The sequence below is a fragment of the Lepidochelys kempii genome, chromosome 12 (assembly GCF_965140265.1).
Source record: "Lepidochelys kempii isolate rLepKem1 chromosome 12, rLepKem1.hap2, whole genome shotgun sequence".
NCBI lineage: Eukaryota > Metazoa > Chordata > Testudines > Cheloniidae > Lepidochelys > Lepidochelys kempii.
The window spans coordinates 24,893,737-24,915,285 of record NC_133267.1 but is presented as its reverse complement, the minus strand read 5'-3'; the positions used below and the strand labels follow the sequence as shown (position 1 = coordinate 24,915,285).

The following is a 21,549-nucleotide window of genomic DNA, read 5'->3' as shown; positions in this document are numbered from 1 at the left end:
GTCAGCGGAAGAATTTCTTTTCCAGACACAAGAAATACATACGCATTAGATCAGACCAACTAGCTCTACATTTTACTAGTGACTATGCCAGTTTAAATGATTTAATGACCTGTACATAACCACTGTTCAATATACAATGGAATGTTCAATTAGTTTTGTTACAGTACAGGATCTAGAAATATTATTTTAATTTTAAATCTAATTGCATTGATTAGATGCAGAAAGGATAATTCTTCTTTTAGAGAAGAGACCTAGACTTCACTTGAAATATTGTTTTTAGTTGCGGGGTTGGAAAGAAAAACAAACAAACCCCTGTCGTTATTCACTTTACTTGCCAAATCCACAATTTTCTTGCTCCCTTCTTCTGCTGAATCCAGTCACCCTCATTTACCTATGTCCCTCCTTTTTTCCCCCTTGCACTTCCTCTTCTTATTCCTTTCTCTGTCTTTCATTTTAATGAACACCTAAAGATTTTTCAGGTTTCCTCCCAATTTTAATCCCAGATCTCATAATTAATCACCTCTTCTGCTATTGGGTCCCGGGTTCCTCACGCATCTCCCACACTGCTGGTTTCTGTTCTGCTGGTGACCCTTTCTGTTGATGTTTGCTTCTCCTTCTGTATGTTAATCAGATAGAGAGAGGTCTGGAACATTAGCTGGGAAATGCAAAAGCAAAATTTACCAACTTGAAGTTGTAGGAGGATTTCCTACCATTTTATACTGGTATTGGTATGGAGGTTAGTGATATCTTTTCTTCATTCTTTTTCCTTCCCTGCATCGAGGGAGCGCTCTTTCGCCTCCCGCACAACCAGGGTGTTTGTGTAGTAGAGTGAGAGAAGCTCTTGGTCTGTCATACCAAAACATTTTGATCACTGTTACTCCCATTCATGGCTTAATTTGAAATTGCTGCTATTACAATAATTCTATAAATGAATGAGACCCAGTAATCTGTTCGGGATTTTCTTCCATTGTCTGTTTTTAAATATCTAAATACAGAAGTTGGGAGATTTAAATTCTCCCACTATTGAAAAGTTTTTAAAAGCCACAAATTTTACACAACATAAATGTGCTGCCTTGTTTGGTTGTGCAGCAGCAGTTATACTATTTCTACAAAGGTGACATCAGTGATGCTGGAACACAGTCAAAGTGTAGGCATGGTAAATTTTACATTAGAAACATAAGCAGGGGAATCAGTGCTTGCCTGTTTGTTTTTTCCCATCTGTCTGGGGAGAAAGAGTAACGGAGGAGTTAGTTTTAATAAGTAAGGTGGAAATAGGAGACTGAATTTAAATTCTAGTGGCAGGGAATTCATGTTTTCCCAAACTTTTTTATTCTGTGGCAGAATCCCACTGCATGGTTTGTCTTCAAGCAGCCGCAGAATGCAGTTGTTGCATAAGAAATTGTTTCACTCTGCTTCTTTTGGGACATAGGTGGAAAAAGCCATTCTTTAACTGCCTGCTTCAAATATTTTATCTTCTCTCAGCTGGAATGTAGGTGAAAATGCCAGCGGCAGAAGTAGCAAACACAATCCATTGCCACTAGCAAGAGCTCTTCCTCCTGCCCAAGCTCCTGTACTGCCAAAGCCAATGAATTGTGTCTATGTTGTTGTTCTGTCACTAGCACTTCCACCTATATTCCAGCAAAAAAGAAGGTAAAGTATTTGAATACAGTGAGTGTAGTAATTGAGAGAAACATGCTCTGTACAGGGATGGACTTAGGGTCTGTAAGCATACACAGTTCCTTGAGGTGTCATTGCCAAAGCCTGTCTTGCTCCTATTTAATAGTCAGGTGTATACCGAAGGAAACATTTTTTTATATATATTCAAAGATTTTACTACTTTTAGAGAGGCCAAGTTACATTCGAAAAAATTGATCGGTTGAAATGGAAAAAAGTTCATGAACTCGGGATGAGTGTGACTCATATGCAGCACAGTCCAGTGCAGGGACACCTCAACTACATTTAAAAGAGACAGAAACCAGTTTTGACCTTTTTGCAGCTGGTTTAATTAGTTATTCCTTCCCTTAGCTGTGCAGATTCTATTTGCTAGCTGTTTTTTCTTGCTAAGTTTAATGCATTTAATTCAAAGTACCTATAAATAGGACACTTGATAAAGAAGGCATATATTGTCTCTCAAAGCAGTGTTCTTTAGAACATTTTAGAAATAAATAAAAATTAACTAGCCCTGTGGCCTGGTAGTGAGTAGTGCTCAATGCTTTGATGAAAGAAATAGAAACTTCATTTGTGGTTTCTTACTTCCTGGAGTAAACATGCTGTGCTTCCATAAGGGTGGGAGAAGAGGAAATACCTGTGCCTATGGAGCTGGGTACAGAGTGATACTGGGGTAATGAAGAAATTTTCATTAAGATCAATTCGGCTGTAGTATGGTAGCAACTGTGCCAAGTTTCTATGGAGATTGAAAGGGATTGAAAGTGGCAGACGCTCAGGAGCGTTGAGGCAGGAAGAGATTGAAAGGCCTCACTTCACATTTAAAAATTCTGACTGCTTCCTTTAAAAAAAAAAAAAATATCAACAACTTTCAATAAAGCATTTGAGATTGTTGAACCCATTGTTAGCTTACTGGACACTGAAGCATTACATTGGCTAGGATGTCTTGGGAAATGGAATGAGCCATTCATCACTACTGGGAGATGCATTTTTATTTTTTAAAAATATTTTTGAGGGTGTTGTATATTAAAGTGATAGCATCTATTTTGGTTGCAAAATCTAATTATTCAGATCATATTTACAAAATTCCAAGTATCTAAGTTCTAAAATTTTCAACAATGGAGTGGTCAATTTTCAAAAAGCCACTCTTTTTGGTGCGTATAGTAACTGTGCTCCTGAATTGAAAGCAGAGCAAGAATATTCTTCCCACTGCTTGATATTTCAGAATTGTATAAATGTTGTACATCAGTATTTGCAAGCGCTACTTTATGATTTAAGAGAATGCTTTGTTTTGATTCTTTATTTTATTTTTAGCCAAACCTAAGACACAAATTGTTATGTCCCACCTATCCCTAGGATTGCCAACTTTCTAATCAAACAAAACTGAACACCCTAGCTCCGCCCCTTCACCTAGGCCTGGTTCACTACATTCCCCCTCCCTCGGTGACTTGCTCTTCCCCACCCTCACTCACTCTCACTGGGTTGAGGCAGGGCTTTGGGGTGCGGGAGGGGGTGAGGGCTTTGGCTGGGAGTACGGGCTCTGGGGTAGGGCTGGGGATGACGGGTTTAGGGTGCAGGAGGGGGCTCCAGACCGGGGTGGGGTGGGGCTAAGGGACTCAGAGTGAGGGAGGAGGCTGCGGGTTGAGGCAGGGGTTGTGATGTGGGAGGGGGTGAGGGCTTGGGGCTGGGGGTGCACTTGCTGGTGTGGGGATCATTGTTTTGGTTGCTCACTCTATCTCCCTTTTCTCATTACACTACCCTAATAGAAGACCAACATATCCAGCTAACACTTCAGGGAATGCATTGCCAGTCAGTCATTAGGAAATGTTTCAAACAATGTTCAGTAGTAGATAGATATCTTCCCTGTAAAGGTAGAGCATTTCTCCACCATCATTATTAGTTATTTTTCTTCTTGCTTTGAGTGAACCATAGTAGCCTTGAATCTTTGGTTTTCTCACGTGCAGGTGTAATGTAGTAACAGTTAAGTCATACCAGCAGCCTCTTAAACTATTTTTAACTATTGTGTAATTATAGGCACACACCTCACATTATTGAAGGTTTAGTTCATCTTATGCCTCAGAATCCAGCTTTTAATCTTCCAGCCCATATTTTGTTCTCTACTTACTTGCCAAGAAAGTCTGGCTCCATTAATCATAACACTTAAAAGAAGTATGAGATACATTCCCCAATATGGGATATGCAGAGATACACAATATTTCTGGGAAATCACTTAAAATGGATGTAAACCTACAGTATAGTGTATGTAGAAAAGAACTCAAACGCAATTTAAAGAGCTACAGCAAGTTGTTGATATATAAAATTATGGTATTATACTTGGGAATTCATTTTTTACAACAAATGAGAGAAATAATTGTTATGCAACTTAGAAACTATATAAGCTTAGTTCATTTAAGTCTGGGATGAGCTGGAGTGAAAATATGTTTGGGTGTTTCAAGCAGGACTTCAGAAGCTATTCCTCTCATTTCTGTACTTTCATATAAAAGCTTGGAATAATATGACACCACTTTTCAAATAATTAAGAGCTGCTCTTGACAAGTAATTTTGTATTTAGTTTTTGTTCATTGAGCAATTTGTTGGAGACAAGGATGGTGCGAAAACGCGATATAACTTGAGACACTTTTTAGAGCAGTTATTGAAGGACCACTGGAAAATGACAGGTTTCAGAGTAACAGCCGTGTTAGTCTGTATTCGCAAAAAGAAAAGGAGTACTTGTGGCACCTTAGAGACTAACCAATTTATTTGAGCATAAGCTTTCGTGAGCTACAGCTCACTTCATCGGATGCATCCGATGAAGTGAGCTGTAGCTCACGAAAGCTTATGCTCAAATAAATTGGTTAGTCTCCTTAGGTGCCACAAGTACTCCTTTTCTTTTCACTGGAAAATGGGAGATTTGTTTGTTTTGCATTTTAAACACTATCATCCCCTCTTTAGAAGACTAAAGATTTCCTCCCCTAAAGTCTTTTTTTTAATTCGGCAAGTGATTTTCTTAATGTGATTAAAAACCGTCGTAATTTTATCATGAGTCTAGAGCAGTGGTTCTCAACTCTGGTCCACCGCTTGTTCAGGGAAAGCCCCTGGTGCACCAGGCCAGTTTGTTTACTTGCCGTGTCCGCAGATTAAGCCGATCGTGGCTCCCACTGGCTGCGGTTCCTCGCTGTAGGCCAATGGGGGCTGCGGGAAGGGCGGCCAGCACATTCCTGGGCCTGTGCCGCTTTCTGCAGCCCCCATTGGCCTGGAGCGGTGAACCGCGGCCAGTGGGAGCCGCGATCAGCCGAACCTGCGGACGTGGCAGGTAAACAAACCGGCCTGGTGCGCCAGGGGCTTTCCCTGAACAAGCGGTGGACCAGAGTTGAGAACCACTGGTCTACAGATATTTGGTGTTTTTTCTTAAAGCCTCAGCTCTTGCAGGCATGAGATTATGAGAATCTCAGCTTTTTTTTTTTTTTTTTTTTTAAAGTTTCTAGTCCTCCTGGCTGTAGGGAAGAAAAGCTTCAAGTGTAGACCCCAAAGACTCAAAAACCAGAAGGCAAATAGAAAGAACTCCAAATATATTATGTTTTAAAATCTCATGATATATTGGGTACTAACTTATAATATTTGAATGCTTGAGATGGACAATGCTATATTTCAAAACGCAGAAACAAAATATTAACATCTTTATTGTTACTGGTTTCCAGTCCATTTCTAAATCCAACTCAGGGATGCTGCTATGTTTTATTCAAAATGCCTCATGGACTCATTCCTCTCCAATTTAAATTATATTCACCTATACTCTTCAGCCTGTTTGCTCTATTTACTCTTCTAGCCTTGGTTTCCTTACCTTTCGCTGCTGGAGGCCGTTCTCCTACTCTACCTACTGCTTTTTATAAAGAAATTTCACCCTTCTCAAATCTTGTCCCAAATCGTTGGCTCAGAAAGCAACGAACTAAAAATAAATTTTACCTACCAGATTTTCAATTAAGTTCTAAACTTAAGCTGTTTGGTTTTCTAAAAATCTGATATCCTAAGGTTTTCTCCTGTCTTAGATGGAGAATGAAAGCTGAAATAGCAGTTTTAAAAGTCACAGCTGTATTGACCTAGGATGCCATGCCCAAAATGGGATGGAAGGATGAAATTGTAGACAGAGTGCATGGAACAAACGTCAGTGATATTTATTGAGACGTTAGAGCTGTGAATATAGATTATTATAAAATATACTATGTAATCTTTAAACATTTTTTACTAAACTCTTTGTGTCTTGGTATTTTATTGGGAGTCAAACGATCCCCCTTTCCTGGTTTTGCTTCTGTGATCAAATCATGTCATTCAGCTATGTCCAAAACACGTGCAGTTAAGCAACCTTGTGAGCTAGTGGGGACAGTTTGATTGTAAGAAAGCTTCTATACTGACCACTACTTTAACTAACAAATAGTGTAGATGTAAACTGGTGTAGTTTTGAGAGCCTGGATACAAGGATGAGGGGAACACTCGAAGTGCATCAAGATAATTAATGCATAGTTTCTGAACTCAGTTAATTTAAAATGAGTACAGTGGAAGTCACTTGTATTGCGCAATCAATGTATGAGATTATTGTGCCAGTCACTTATTCTTGGACACAATGGGTAGGCATTCATGCATAATGGAGAAATCATTGTCCCTTCTCCACAATGTAGCTGTAGGGAGCTGTGCTCTATGGGTCTTCATCCACAGCACACTGAAGGGAGTGAGGTGGAGGGTTGGCATATGGTTGGTGAACTTGAAACAATGTAAACCCTCTGAATATAAACCTACCACTGTGTTGTGAGTGGAGGGCAGGGATGCCGCAGACACCACAACAGCCTTGAGACTACATGAATAATGGGAACAGCTCTTTTGGTGTTTCTGTAACCTTTGGAGGAAGGATTCCTTCCCCAGGGAGCACTCAAGCCAGATTACTTGGGTTTGAGTAGCAGGAGACAAAATATGGACCTAAAAATTCCTTTAATACCTTTTCAGCTCAAATTAGGTAAAAGGGAGAATTAGTGTTGATGACATACAATTCAGGGGCCAACCAAGGACCTTAATCCAATTAGTGCAAGAAATTGCATTCTACTAAACCAGATGATCAGTGCACAAAATAGTAAAAAAGAGGATCTTTAACAGATTTGCATAAAGACTTGTAAGTATTTGCCATTGAGACTCTATTGGAGATGGTCAGGAGAGGAATTCCACTGCATAATGAAAAACCTACAACTAACAAGACTATAAGCTTAATGGCTACAAATATGCACTAACTATACTTAAATCTTCGGGAATTGTTTTTTTTTGCAAAACCAAAATGCAACATATGCAGTTCTAAATGTTTGTGTGTTAAATGGTGTGTTTTCAATAAAATGCAAACAAGTAAAATGAACCATAATATTGGAAAGTCTCTTTGCAGTGAAGTCTTTTAAATTCTAAAAATAGAATAAAATAGTCAAACTCAAACTTAATTCAAAATTAAAATCTTCCTCATTGTGAGTGTAGGGTCACAAATTCTAAAATACTTAGTGCATTCTGATGTAGGAACTGCAGTCCACAGCAGAAGAGAATATTTAATTTTAAAAAATGCGAGAAGGTTCGTGAAATGTGTGCTAGAAATAGAAAATAAGATTAGAGGTTATGTTTCAGGCATGGAGCCTTCTCTGGTCTCTAGGGGGAAAAAATAGAACAAGGTTGCTTCAAGGTCTGTAGCCTGAGGGAGGAAGGGGGAAAAGGCACTAATAAGGGCTAAGCTGAAGGGTAGTCTAGGGAATTAAAAAAAAATAAAATAAATTGATTACTGTTCTTGTGTGTTGCATCACCGTTCCTCCCATCATTTGTTGGTATTTGTCTTGTCGAGTTGTAAGTTTTCCTGAGCAGAAACCTGTCTATGCATTTGTATGGTAGATGCAGTTGTGATTGGGCTCTTGGTTGCTACTGCAAAACTAATAATCTTTGTGGCTGAAAGATTATTTTTGAAAAATCTAGTTTTATTTAACAATTTAAAAATACAGTTCAGGCCAGATCTATATACTTGAAACTTGTGCCAGTATCCTAATGTCACTTCCGGGGTGTGGTGTGTGTCTGACATTTTTATACTGGCAAAGCCCTACTGTAGACACAGTTTTACTGGCAAAAAAATGCTTTTGTCAATGTAACTTATTTCATTTGGGGGGAAAGGATAAGCTGTTGCAGCAGAAGCACATTTTTGCTGGTATACATGAGGAGGATTTGTTGGAATAGCTATATGAGCAAACATTTTCTACTGTAGACCTGGCCTTAAATGCTGACAAAGCATTGTTTTTAAAATGTACTTGATATGTCAACTGGTATCAGATAAAAGGAGACCATGAAGAAATATTAATAATCTTCTTAACATTGCAATATTCATTAACAAAGCTACCATGAAACTTAGCTAATTAGATATACAGATCTATTATTCTGTTGGTGTGAATGCATAGTTCCCAGTAACATTGGAGTTATGTGCCTATAGATCTTAATTTTCAGCAAGCTCTGATTTAATAATTTAAGCTTTCAGAATATTCAGTCTTTGGTACAGTCACTTGTCTCTAATCAACAGACCCCATCTTGTTAGGTTAGATTACTAAATCTATTTATTAAAAGTTAATCTTTTAAGGGTAACGCAGCAGTATCTTGTGGCTTCTACTGGGGGAAAACTTAAGTTACACAGCTTGAGTCAGAAATGAAGGCTTAAAAGTAACATGAGGACAGATCATGCCTTCCCTGATCTGCTTGTGGTTCACCTCCATGATATGGTCCGTGCCCCTCCACCAACAAGGTATGGGGAAACCCTCTCTTTGTGGGCCCAAGGTTGCACTTTTGGGACTGGAGAAGTCTGGGGAGAGGGGAAGTGTTCACACTGCTGTGGCCTTTCAGAACTTAAACTCTGGTTATATTGCCTTTTCTGTCTAGCTCCTGCCAGGGACTCAAGGAGCTAAAACAGCAAGGGGCATCTCTATAATGGCACCAATGGAGCAGCTGAGCCAGAGTGTGGGAAGGAGGCCTTTCTGGGGGGAGGTGTCACTGGGGTTACAATGGATGGGGGCATAGGGCCTCCTTTCTGATCCCTTGGGCTACCCACCGATTCTCTTGGGATTGGCCATTATGGGGGATGGATTTTCTGCAAGTGGGCAAACTGCTCCCCACCCCCACAGGACAAGAGATTACCCTTGTTGGGGGTATCCTTGCAGAGATTTCCCCTAAGGACATCCCTGATAGTTTTATTTAAATTAGTATTTCTTTCCACTGATATTTGTGACATTTCTTGATATAATTTTTTGTCCCAATATGTTTTGATATGGGGCTAAGATTACATATAATTGTTTGAATTGTTCATACTAGATGTTTAAATTAGCACACCAAATGATCAAAGGCTTTTCTTTGGAAAGATCAAAAGTACAAAACCAAAACTCAATAACTACTGCTGTCCCACCGGTATAAATCTTCAACAGGCCATGTTATGCCCTCATTTACAACTAGGCAATCTTGTTATTTTGCACATGTGAACTAATAAGAACTTAAAAGCAATTATGTCAACCAACCACAGGAATGGAATTGAGCATGTTCTCTTATGGCCTTGTTGACTTTGACTGACTAACAGGAGTGAAAAAAACAGTATAAATTTGGTTTTGTCACTAAAGTTAGCTGTCTGAATATGCAGAGGGAACAGATCTGTTGAGTAAAATAATGCCACTTAATCACTTTTCAGAGTATAACCATCCTATCAGATCTGTTTCTGTAGATAAAGCCTTGTTATATACTCATTTGCCATACATGTATTAACTGTTATAAATTATTTGTGACGTTGATAAGATTTATTGCCAAACTGTTATTACTTTCAGATACAGCAAACTGCTACTTCTGTAAATTAATATAGGTAGCTGTCTTGATAGTTTGTAATGTAATAGTAAATATTTATAGAGTTCTTCAGAGGGCAAACAAAAAAGACTATATTCAAGAATGCTGATTTTTAACTCTGGAGTATATTTAGTCTCTCTTAAACAAACCAACCCCAACACATTAGCACTTTTAAGTGACCTTTTAATGATTGCTATACGTCTTTCCATACCCAGTACTTTATGCAGTAGCTTAACACCTTAAGCTAGAAAAGTTATGCGTGCTGCTTAGATATGTCAGCTGAATTCCATGTATGCTTTTGTAAGCAAACAGCTGTTATAATAAGTACTGTACTTTCAAATCCTTCATATTCTTTACTGGGCTCTGTGCTAATTCTGGAAAATGAGAATTATTTTTCTAAAGTGGGACTTCAGTTTTTTATAAAGTTCACTGTGTTTTGTTGTGAAATAAATATTGTTTTCCTGCTTCTCTGAAAATTGCAACAAATCAGTCATTATCTTTTTAATATTAACAATGTTTAACTTGTTTTTAATCTCAAAGTAAATTAAATTAAAATGATAAAGAACATGTAAACAAAGTCCACCCAAAAAAGAAAATGAGCAAAATACAAACGCATGTATTAAATTCCTAAAAACACAATATATGTATTACAATTATGTAAATATAAAAGAATCCCCCAACAGTCATAACGCAGTGTGTATAACTTCATATATTGTTTAAAGTTGACATTCGGTACTTCTTTGTGCACATACTGTGTGAGCACAGGATAACAAATTAATGCCATGGTGTAAAATAGGAAACAGTATTATGAAGCTATTAATAGAAGGCACTACTTATTGAAGTCTCAAAGATTTAATCTATTACACTTCTGGGAAACATGGAATGAAGCTCGCTGGCAAACAGTCTTGCCAAAGAAGGTTTAGGGAGCCTCTTGATCTACAACACTTATCTTTTATTCTCTTTTGTTCATTATATCATTAATTATGTTTGTGGGAATTTGAGCATCTCTAGCAAGGATATTTTAGTTATCTGCAGGAAAGCAAGGAGAGGGATCAGATGAGCACAAAGCATTGGTTTTTTTTATGGGAGAGGGATTATGGTCTTGCAAAATAGTAATACGTTGATGACTGTGAACTTCTCATTTTTGTTTTCTCTTAAATAGTTGGAATCTGGGCTCAAAATTTGATTCAAACGTTATAAATTAATACGCAATGTTCTCTAAAGTACTGGAGTGGCTTTTATGTGGGTTTAAGTAATATTTGCTTTTTAAAATCTCGACTGTTTGTGACACTTTCTTTTTAAATCCTAGCTCTTAATGAGGAGAGCAGCATATGTTGAGGAGAAGCAAGGAACTTTTTTGTAATGAAAAATGAGGAATGCTTGTGAGGTATTCATACTACTATTGTCAGGGGTTTAATCTCTGAAATCTCAGGCTTCTGTGTCACCCAATAGTACCTTCATCAGCTGTTGAAGTTCATTTTAGATACTTCATTAACATAATGAAACAAGCAGATTATGTCCTGAATGTGAGGACAGCAATAAAACACTGTATTGATTATTCTAAAATATGGCCTATCTTAAAAACTTAGTTCAAATAATTGTTTGAAATTACAGAGTAGCCTGTCAATTACCACTATTTATGAAGTTGCCAGTTGCAGTAATTTTATATCATGAGTTTGAGGTGCCACATTTTTTAGACAAAGGAAACGCAGTGGATCTAATTTACCTAGATTTCGGTAAGGAGTTTGATGCCATGCCACATGTGGAATTATTAGTTAAATTGGAAAAGATGGGGATCAATATGAAAATTGAAAGGTGGATAAGGAATTGGTTAAAGGGGAGACTACAGCGGGTCCTACTGAAAGGTGAATTGTCAGGCTTGAGGGAGGTTACCAGTGGAGTTCCTCAGGGATTAGTTTGGGGACCAATCGTATTTAATCTTTTTATTACTGACCTTGGCACAAAAAGTGGGAGTGCGCTAATAAAGTTTGCGGATGATACAAAGCTGGGAGGTATTGCCAATTTAGAGAGAGACCGGGATATCATTCAGGAAGATTTGGATGACCTTGTAAACTGGAGTAATAGGATGAAATTTAATAGTGAGAAGTGTGAGATTATGCATTTAGGGATTAAGAATGAGAATTTTAGTTATAAATTGGGAACGCATCAATTAGAAGTAACGGAGGAGGAGAAGGATCTTGGAGTATTGGTTGATCATAGGATGACTATGAGCTGCCAATGTGATGTGGCCGTGAAAAAAGCTAATGCGGTCTTGGGATGCATCAGGTGAGGTATTTCCGGTAGAGATAAGTAGGTTTTAGTACCGTTATACAAGGCACTGGTGAGACCTCACCTGGAATACTGTGTGCAGTTCTGGTCTCCCATGTTTAAGAAGGATGAATTCAAACTGGAACAGGTACAGAGAAGGGCTACTAGGATGATCCGAGGAATGGAAAACCTGTCTTATGAAAGGAGACTCAAGGAGCTTGGCTTGTTTAGCCTAACTAAAAGAAAGTTGAGGGGAGATATGATTACTCTGTATGAATATATCAGAGGGATAAATACCGGAGAGGGAGAGGAATTATCTAAGCTCAGTGCCAATGTGGATACAAGAACAAATGGATATAAACGGGCCATCGGGAAGTTTAGACTTGAAATTAGATGAAGGTTTCTAACCATCAGAGGAGTGAAGTTTTGGAATAGCCTTCCAAGGGAAGCAGTGGGGGCAAAAGACCTATCTGGCTTTAAGATTAGACTCGATAAGTTTATGGAGGAGATGGCATGATGGGATAACATGATTTTGGCAATTAATTGATCTTTAACTATTCATGGTAAATAGGCGCAATGGCCTGTGATGGGATGTTAGATGGGGTGGGATCTGAGTTACTACAGAAAATTATTTCCTGGGTATCTGGCTGATGAATCCTGCCCATATGCTTAGGGGTTAGCTGATCGCTGTATTTGGGGTTGGGAAGGACTTTTCCTTCAGGGCAGATTGGAAGAGGCCCTGGAGGTTTCTCGCCTTCCTCTGTAGCATGTGGCACAGGTCACTTGCTGGAGGATTTTCTGCTCCTTGAAGTCTTTAAACCATGATTTGAGGACTTCAGTAGCTCAGACATAGGTGAGAGGTTTTTCACAGGAGTGGGTGGGGGGGATTTTGTGGTCTGCGTTGTGCAGGAGGTCGGACTAAATGATCATAATGGTTCCTTCTGACCTTAATATCTATAACTTGCTTTCCTGGGCAAAGCTCCAACAGTTCACTGGTGAATCTATTGCTATTCAAATAGAGTAAGCCTATAAACCATTTGGAAAGTCTGCTTGTCAAAACACAAGAATTGTGGCATGGAGACATGAATTTCTATATTAGCTTGACGAGAAAAAGCTCATGTTTCACAACTGTCATGAGGCCTTTAGCCAAGGTATGTGCCGAGGTCAGCATTGTCCTGATATGATGTTTTCCTCTTTTTATTTTTAGAACTCAAAAGAATACATGCTACTTCACAGTATAGAACTCTTGTTTAGATAACCATAAGAAATAGCTCTTGGAAACAGGAGTGCCTGGATGCTGGATATTTTGTTTTGTTTTGTTTTTTTTTAAAGAGGGGAATTAGTGGGGAGGTGATAACATCGAAGTAAGCAGATGCTCTCAACTGTGTTACAAGGAATAAGAATTCTGGATTGAGTTTAGTATTTTCCTGGTACATTAGTGTTACTTAATAATGTTTAATATCCAAACGTAGAGTGAATAATTTATACATGGAAATATTTGGCCGCTATAGCTATTTCATTTGTACATACACACATCAGAAATAACACTGTTTAAAGAAAGATCATATTTGTAATTTTTTACTGGGATGCAGTGCAGTCTGAAGAGAATGTGGAACATCTAATCTTAAGCAGCATTACAATGAAATCAGAGAAGAAACGTGTATTTGTGGGAAAAAAAATTGTGGGTATTGAGTTGCACTTATATGTTTAGACAGATTCTTCTCTGCTACACTTATTGTTGGAAACATCTAAGAAGGGCATTCCTCTTATTAGTCTCGTAGTTACTTTAATATTCAGGGCTTGCTGTGTGCCATCAATCTACCTTACTTGTAGTGTTCATATATTACATAAAATATCTCTTCAGCCACTCACTGAAGGGTTTTAAATGGCTAACTGAATGAAGATAATTTATATTCAGATCATTGTTTCAATATCTTACTGAATACAGTCTTATCTATTAATCCTTCTATGTAACAGAAATAAGAACTAAAAGGTATAACAAAACCTAACTCATTAAAGGAGAGCCTGACTTCTCAAGGTCATGTCTATTCTAAAACAGGCCATGGGAATGCACTAACTAAAATCGGTCCATCTAAAAATATGGCTTAGAGATTTAGCAACCTTTTCAATAGAAATGCTCACTCAGATGTGTATAATCATATAAAAATAATGTAAACTGTAAATAACTGTTTAATATATATTTATGAAAATTAATTTCTATGCTTTCTAGAAAAGTTCTGCAGTATTTTTCTTATAGTCAAGTAACTGATTTACCATTAATTGGCTGGTTATAAACATCATGTCATTGTGATGTGCGGTTTTTATTACTGTTAAATTGAAATTGTTCAGACAAGTTTAAAACAAGGATATAAGGCACATGTCAGCTAGAGAAAATGCCCAGCAAAGCATCTCTTGTATTTTGGAAAAAAATTACAAGACTAGCTTTCTAATTCCATCAGTCCACCTAAATAGTAAATCTGTTAAAGTGCTTTCTTTGACCTGAGATACTCTACCATGATTCCCAGTGTTCAGAATTGGAACTTTCTGCTTTGATGTATATCACAAAGTAAGGCTACACTGACACTATCCATATAATCACTTTCCACAAATTAATAACACCAAACTGATTCCATAGAGACTTTGGTATCAGAATCTTATGCATTAAATTACTTTCCCTGCATAATATAATCTTAACCCCAGATTTTCAGATGTGCTCTACATGAGTTTGTGTACAAGTATAAAATGATGATTAATTAAATTTCTGTGGAGCAGCATCAGATTTGCATGTAATCTGTACAACTTTCTAAATATCCTTAAATAAGTCATCTTTATTCAGTAATTACAGTTTTCCTCAGCGGAAGTGATCCTGTCCTAAGCCTTTTCATATAATGAAGTGATTGAGGCATCTCTAGAGTGTGTTGGATCACTTCTTAGGATCAACTTCTGTGACCCTTACTCCTGTAGAAGAGCAATTCACTCTACAAATAGTCCCATTAAACCATTTTCTTAAATGGGACTAGTTGTAGAGTATTGTGTTTGAGCATGGTGATAAAAATCTGGCCCTTAATAAAGTCAGCACAGCAGTCAGAAATCGTGAGTAGCTTTGCAGAACTTTTTTTGCTTAGACTAAGGGCTTGTCTACATTTTCCTGCAGTGCAGATTATGGGGTATGAACTGCAGCACACACTGAAGTATTGTGCTGTAACTGCCCTGCGTAGACCTTGCTAGCACAAACTAAAAGGTTCATAGTTTGTTATAGGATTACATTAAAGTGCACTAGTTACCCTTTAGCAAGGTCTACACAGGGCAGTTACAACACAGTACTTCAGCATGTGCTGCAGTTCATACCCCCGTAGTCTGCACTGCATGGCCATGAAGACAAGCCGTTGGTTCCAGCGCTGCTGAGGCTCAGGATACCCAGAGTCTAAGTAATTGCTTTCTCACATTTTTCTATGTTTATATAAGGCAACATGACTGACTACTTACAGTAGTCTCTCTGGCATCTTTTCAGTTAGAAAATAGTCTGATTTTTGGGGTGGAAACGTTCAATGAAAAGTAGAATAGCTGGTCAGGTATACTTAATTTCTTTATGAAATTCGTAAGTTAGTACTTTGCGGTTGGTAGTTCTTTCATGCTATAGCCAAAACTGGATACATACTTATGGTTCAACCCTGCTAAATCAGTTATGTTTGGACTATTGTTAAGGGAGTCCATGGATTCCATGACTTTTATGTGTTAGATGAATTGACTTAGACACTTTGAGGATTTTTGTGGTTCGATGTGGTTGTAAACAATTGAACAACCTATCTTGAGAGCAGTAAAGTTAAACCATTAACTTCATGAGAGCCTAGCAGAGAGTAGGAGCCACATGAAAGCACCTAAATACCATGATGATGGGTGCCAAAAGAATGCTTATAGTAGTAGTAAAACTTTATGAATTTTCTTCTTCTGAAGCATCAGCAGAGTTAGGCCAATCGTCTTTCTTTTTAGGATCTTGTTAGTCTGTATCCACAAAAACAACGAGGAGTCCGGTGGCACCTTAAAGACTAACAGATCTCCCACCGGACTCCTCGTGGTTTCATTTTAGGGCAGCTCCACTATTCTTAGTTGTGAGCAATTACCACAGCAAATACACTATTCTTATTGGCAGAAAGTTTTTTGTTGAAAACATTTTAAAAATAAGGGTTAATTTTCCTTCTCTTCCTTCAGCCATTAGTGGAGGACATACTATTACTAGTGCCTCATCAGGAACCTATCTATTCAGTTTGAGTGTAATGGATTAGTTGATCTTTTATGTATGGAAAAACAGTAATAAGTTAGTCATGAATACTAATACCTTCCAGATATTACTTTGTAATCTGTTGTCATACAAGCAATTACTTTAAGCAAAATAAATATGAAAGAAAAAACTCGAGTTCAAGATGCATGTTACACACTGGATCACAGATAACAGGCGGTGGTTTGTTTTAATATGCTTTGATAAGGGCACTAGGTACTTACTTTTGCTCATATTGCCAAATAAAACAAAGTGTCTGTAAAGTGCTGCCTCTAAAGCTATCATGGTACGATAGCTTGAAAGTACTGCAGTACTGAAGCTAACTGCTGAACAAACTACTCAGTAATGGCTTTCAATTGACTAGATTAATTCTCAAGTTATGGAGAAGACTCCTGCAAAGTGTTTGGTCTTCCTCCATCTTCCCGCACCAAAATCCTGAAACTTCTATTGATAGCAGCTTTTCAGGGCAGGGTCTTGTCTCTGTATGTTTTTGTAAGATATCTGTTACCTCTGGGCAATACTATAAAACAAATATCAGCCAAAGTAAAATCATTAGCACAAAGGAGTTAATATTGGCTTGTTTTGGGAAGGTCACTTTAGAGATCCAACAAAGCTATTCCATCACCCAAGAACATTTAAAACCCAGCCATATCTTAGCAGTAGTGATACTGGCTTTGTCTATACTAGCCTTTTCCCTTTAATTTTCTATCACTGGCAAAGTTCTTCCACTGGAAGCCATGGTTGGAGAGTTAGCATAATAAATTCACTAAAACCCACTTGTAGTTTCTAGACCTTCATTTTTATATCTGTTGATATAAAATTGAAATATTTACAAATAAACTTGCTTACTAGTTACAGGTCTGATTACATTTGTCTTTTACTCTGTTAAGGTGAACAACTTATTTTACTACTAGAAACAAAATTACTACTTGTTAAAAAGTATCTTGCACCAGCCAAAAGCTAGTCAAAGAAATTACTAGTAGTTTATCTTAACAAAAGGTAAAATTGCGTTCAAGACAGTTAAATTAGAAAAGGTGTGTAAAACAAAATATACTACTTTTATGTTAAATATTTAATATACAGATAACTAATATATGAGGACATAAATAGCTCTATATTGTAACTTTCTGCAGAGGTTACCAGGTTTACAGTCAATAGGTTGGTTGTTGGTTATTACTATGCTTATGACAGTTATCTTCAAAAATCTGTCATTTAGAACTTACTTGTGTAGCCTGTATATGTTCTTCGAGTGCTTTCTCATGTCGATTCTATTTTAGGTGTGTGTGCGCCCACGTGCACAGTCTTCGGTGATTTTTGCCTTAGCAGTATCCATAGGGTTGGCTGTGGCGACCTCTTGAGTGCCTTGCTCATGTGTCAGTATATTAGGTGCCACCGGCCCTATGCGCACTCAGTTCCTTCTTACCGCTTGTGGCAGTTGGTCGGAGTGCTTCTTTCCCTTGCCTAGCAAGTGGTTTCTCCTTTGATTAATGTTTTAAGAGTTTTGTAAATATTTTTGTTGACAGTAGTTAGCTTAGTGAAGTAGTTGTTAAGCACTGTAGTTAGTAAGGGTGTGTCTACACTTTCTGGTGATCGATCCACTGGGTGTCGATTTAGCAGGTCTAGTGATCGCTCTCCCATAGACTCTGGTACTCCACCGGAACGAGAAGTGTAAGGTAAGTCAATGGGAGAGTTTCTCCCATCAACCCAGCGCGGTGTAGACACCGCAGTAAGTCGACCTAAGCTACGTCGACTCATGTAGCTGAAGTTTTGTAAGTTAGTTCGACTTAGCTCCGTACTGTAGACCAGGCCTTAGTTAAGGTCCCTGTGGGGACTTTCCCCAGGCAGGGCATGCCCTGGTCTCTAGGTTTTAAGCCCTGTGCTTACTGTAACAGGCCTATGCCTGTTAGCGACCCCTATAGCAGAAGTCTGAAGTGCTTGGGGGAATCACAAGTAAAAGAAAAGTGTCACACCTGTAAGAACTTTTGTCCCAAGGCACAGAAGGAGAGTGACATCTGTTTGAGGGCCCCCTCACTGGTGCCTAAGAAGAAATTGAAGAAGCGTGACTTGGCACTGAGCAAGAGAAAACAAGGGGCATTGGGTAAAGGACCCTGTTTGGACTACCCACCCTCCCCGGAGCCACATGGGGGTGCCCCCCCATTGGGCCTTCTAGCCCCCTGAGGGGGTCTGCCACCGACTCCAGGGAGTGGTAGAGGTCCCAGACTCTTGGCAGAGCTGCTGCCTTCCCAGGTTCTCCCGGCACCTAGAGAGCAAAGCCTAATCTCCTAGCTCAGCTGGCACTGCATCTTGCGATGACCCTAGCAAAGGCTCCCTACAAGGGAAGCCAGCAGTAACACCCTCCCAGAGGGCGAGTGAAGGCTGCTAGTCTTCGGAGCAGAGGCAGTGCTCTCCATCACTGCGTCTCAGATATCTGCGTCAACCCAGGTCGTCAGTTCGCTGCTTCAGATTGCCAGAACCGTGTTCCTGGTCTCTGCCCTGTTGATGAGGCTCACCCAGAGGGAGATACCTGTCACCGTATGGCTGGTACCGGTCATCGTCCTGCCAACCATCTCCTTGACAGGGATCGCTGACACCTAGGCCATAGGAATGTTCCCCAACACGATACCGATCCCCCCCCGCTGCTGGCACCGATCTGCTTATTCAAGCCATTGTTCATCTACAGCGACGGTTAGCTTCCACAGTTTCACATGAGCCAGGACATGCTTTTTCCAGTCTTCCCAAAGCCTCTGAGGAGAACCATAGATTACACTCTCTGGTTGTCAGGAGAGCACTAGCCTTTTATATTGAAAGGACCAAGCTGTTTCGTAAGTCGACGCAGCTGTTCGTCACAGTAGCAGACAGTATAAAAGATCATCCGATGTCCACCCAGAGGATTTCATTGTGGATCACTGCCTGTATCTGGTTTTGCTATGAACAGGTGAAAGTGCCTCCTCCGGCGATTGTAACTGCCCACTCGACTAGAGCACAAGCCTCATCGGTGGCCTTCCTGGCTCAAGGGCCTATTCAAGATATATATTCAAGATATCTGCTGGGCCATTACCTGGTCATCTATCCACATGTGCACATCTCATTATGTGCTTACCCAGCAAGCCCAAGACAAAGCTGGCTTCAGTAGAGCAGTGTTGCAAGCCGCACCACCGTGAACTCAAAGCCCACCTCCAGGGATACTGCTTGTGAGTCATCTAGAATGGAATCAACATGAACATGCACTCGAAGAAGAAAAAACAGTTACCTACCTTTCTTAGCTGTTGTTCTTCAAGATGTGTTGCTCATGTCCATTCGATTACCCGCCCTCCTACCTCTCTGTTGGAGTTGTTAGCAAGAAGGAACTGAGAGGACGTAGGGTTGGCGGCTCCTAAGAGGGCACAACAGCTGACCCTCTGGATATAGCTAAGGCAAAAATCTCTGACTGCACGTGGGTGTGCACACACCTAGAGTGGAATGGACAGGAGCAACACCTCTCAAAGAACAACAGTTATGAAAGGTAGGGGGTAATTGTTTTTGTTGTTGCTTTTTTATCTCTTTTATATTTTTTGAATTACATCACTATCCCTGTAGTGAAGCTTTGTGCTGAACTACCTTTGCAGAATTACATTTATTGATGTTACTTATCAGTCAGAAATTCCATTATTTTGTGATCCAAATTGTAATCATCATGCTGTTGGCACTACTAATTCTCAAGTTGAGAGTACTGGAGAAGTTCGGATTGAAAATAGAATTGAAATAGCATCAGTGGAAAAATGGAGTTGAAATTTGCCTTTTGAATGCTAAGTTAATATTTATTCCATTTCACTTCTGGTACACATTGGTGTTAATGTCCTTGTCAGCACTTTAGAAGAATATACCTATTCAGTAGAGTGCAGGGGTACTTAATTGCTTTTTGCTGAAGTCAAGATTTCTTGTTCAAGGTATAGTCAAGGTCCAGACTCCAGAGAAAATGATTAAAAAAACCCAATAATGATAATCAGTAATTAAAAAGATTTCAGGGTCCATTCAAAAGCATCTAGCGGATTTGGCCTGCGATCCACCTATTGACTACCCCTGCTGTAGAGACTAAACTTGCTCTATAGCTGTGGATTTAATATACATGGTTTAACTCAGGATACTGTAAAAACAGAAAACCAAAACCCAGCTACACAACAAAAGATCAAAGTCATTTAGTTTCAAAGTTATAATACTAATGCCTCTTCAAACCCAAAACATCCTTTTTTCTGTAGTTGGAAGTTTTTTCTTTTCATTCTTACTATTTTTATAAAATAGACATGGATGGTATTACTTTTTTTTTTAAGTAGTTCCCTTAACCTACGTATTTTCTAGGAGCCTGAAACTTCATCTAAAAGAAATAATGTTCAGAGTGTCCATACCAGTTCATTTGGATCCTTAACGACTACGACTGTTTTCCCACAAGGGAGAGAGAGCCAAAAGTTTAAAAAACAAAACACAAACCAAGAAAACCCATTCCTCCTCCCCCACTAGGCACCCCCCTACCGCCTGACCAGGACACTGACTTTTCCATGTGACTGAAGCTTTGCTACATTTTACCATCTCTTGGTTATTTCCAATATGCTGCACATGTGGCTATACTTGCAGACCGCTCCCATGTAAACAAAAATATCTAATAAATGCTGTTTTTTCTTTGTGATTGCACATGTCCATTTCATTTCATGCAGGTGCGTGCCCAGTGCTCTGTTGCCAGAGATTTTTCCCCTCAGCAGCACCTGTCAGGATGGTGCTCGGGCCCTCTACTGCCTCACGCTGCTGTGCGATGGTATGAAGGGCAGAGCTGCTCCCAAATCCACCCCCAGTTCCTTCTTACTGTCCGTGATGGTTGTTGCTACCACTAATTTCCCTTGTTCTACATTTATATATAGTATGTGTGCTCATTAATAGTTAATAGTTTTAGTGTTAGAATAGCTACGTAGTAGGTTTCCTTTATTGAGGTAATTTTTTTGTACTCTTCAGCTCCCATTGTTTGGGTATTGGAACCCAATGCTGAGGAATTCCTCGGTTCTGAGGCTTCAAGCCCTATGATGCATACAAGAAGCAGAGGCTGGCTAGTGATTCACACTCCAGGTGCTTGAAGTGCCTAGGAGAGGCTCATGTCAGAGACAGGTGCCAAATCTGCAGGGACTTTAAGACCAGAACTAAAACGGACAGAGAAGTCAGACTAAAACATCTTCTGATGGAGGCAGCCCTGGGTTCACACTCTGAGCCTCCCTATTTGGGGTGGGTCCCGAGCATGTCTGCTCTGGTTAGGAGCACTCCTGTTTTGACAGACTCTCAGTGCCGGTCTCCTTCTCCGGTACTGAGGAAGAGGCTCCAAAAGACTGTGTTGAAGGATTCAGTATCTGGGAGACTGAGGTCCCTAACACTACAGTCCAGAAAACATGCTGCAATGAGGGGAGAGTGCACTCAATGCCGAGGCACTTGCTGATGCAGATAAC

The 21,549-nt window shown here is 39.3% G+C and overlaps 1 protein-coding gene across 4 annotated transcripts in view; it reads left to right on the top strand.

The window, feature by feature from the left end:
• Positions 1 to 21,549, top strand: part of GARRE1 (granule associated Rac and RHOG effector 1) — a 108,489-nt gene that overhangs the window by 13,960 nt on the left and 72,980 nt on the right. Inside the window, exon 1 of one of the 4 annotated variants that reach the window (XM_073307907.1) lies at positions 9,905 to 10,930. The exons of the other annotated variants lie outside the window; for them this stretch is intronic. The gene's annotated coding sequence lies outside the window, so the exon portion shown is untranslated. Of the gene's footprint in view, positions 1 to 9,904; positions 10,931 to 21,549 lie in introns of those variants that run through there. 4 annotated transcript variants of the gene reach the window in all.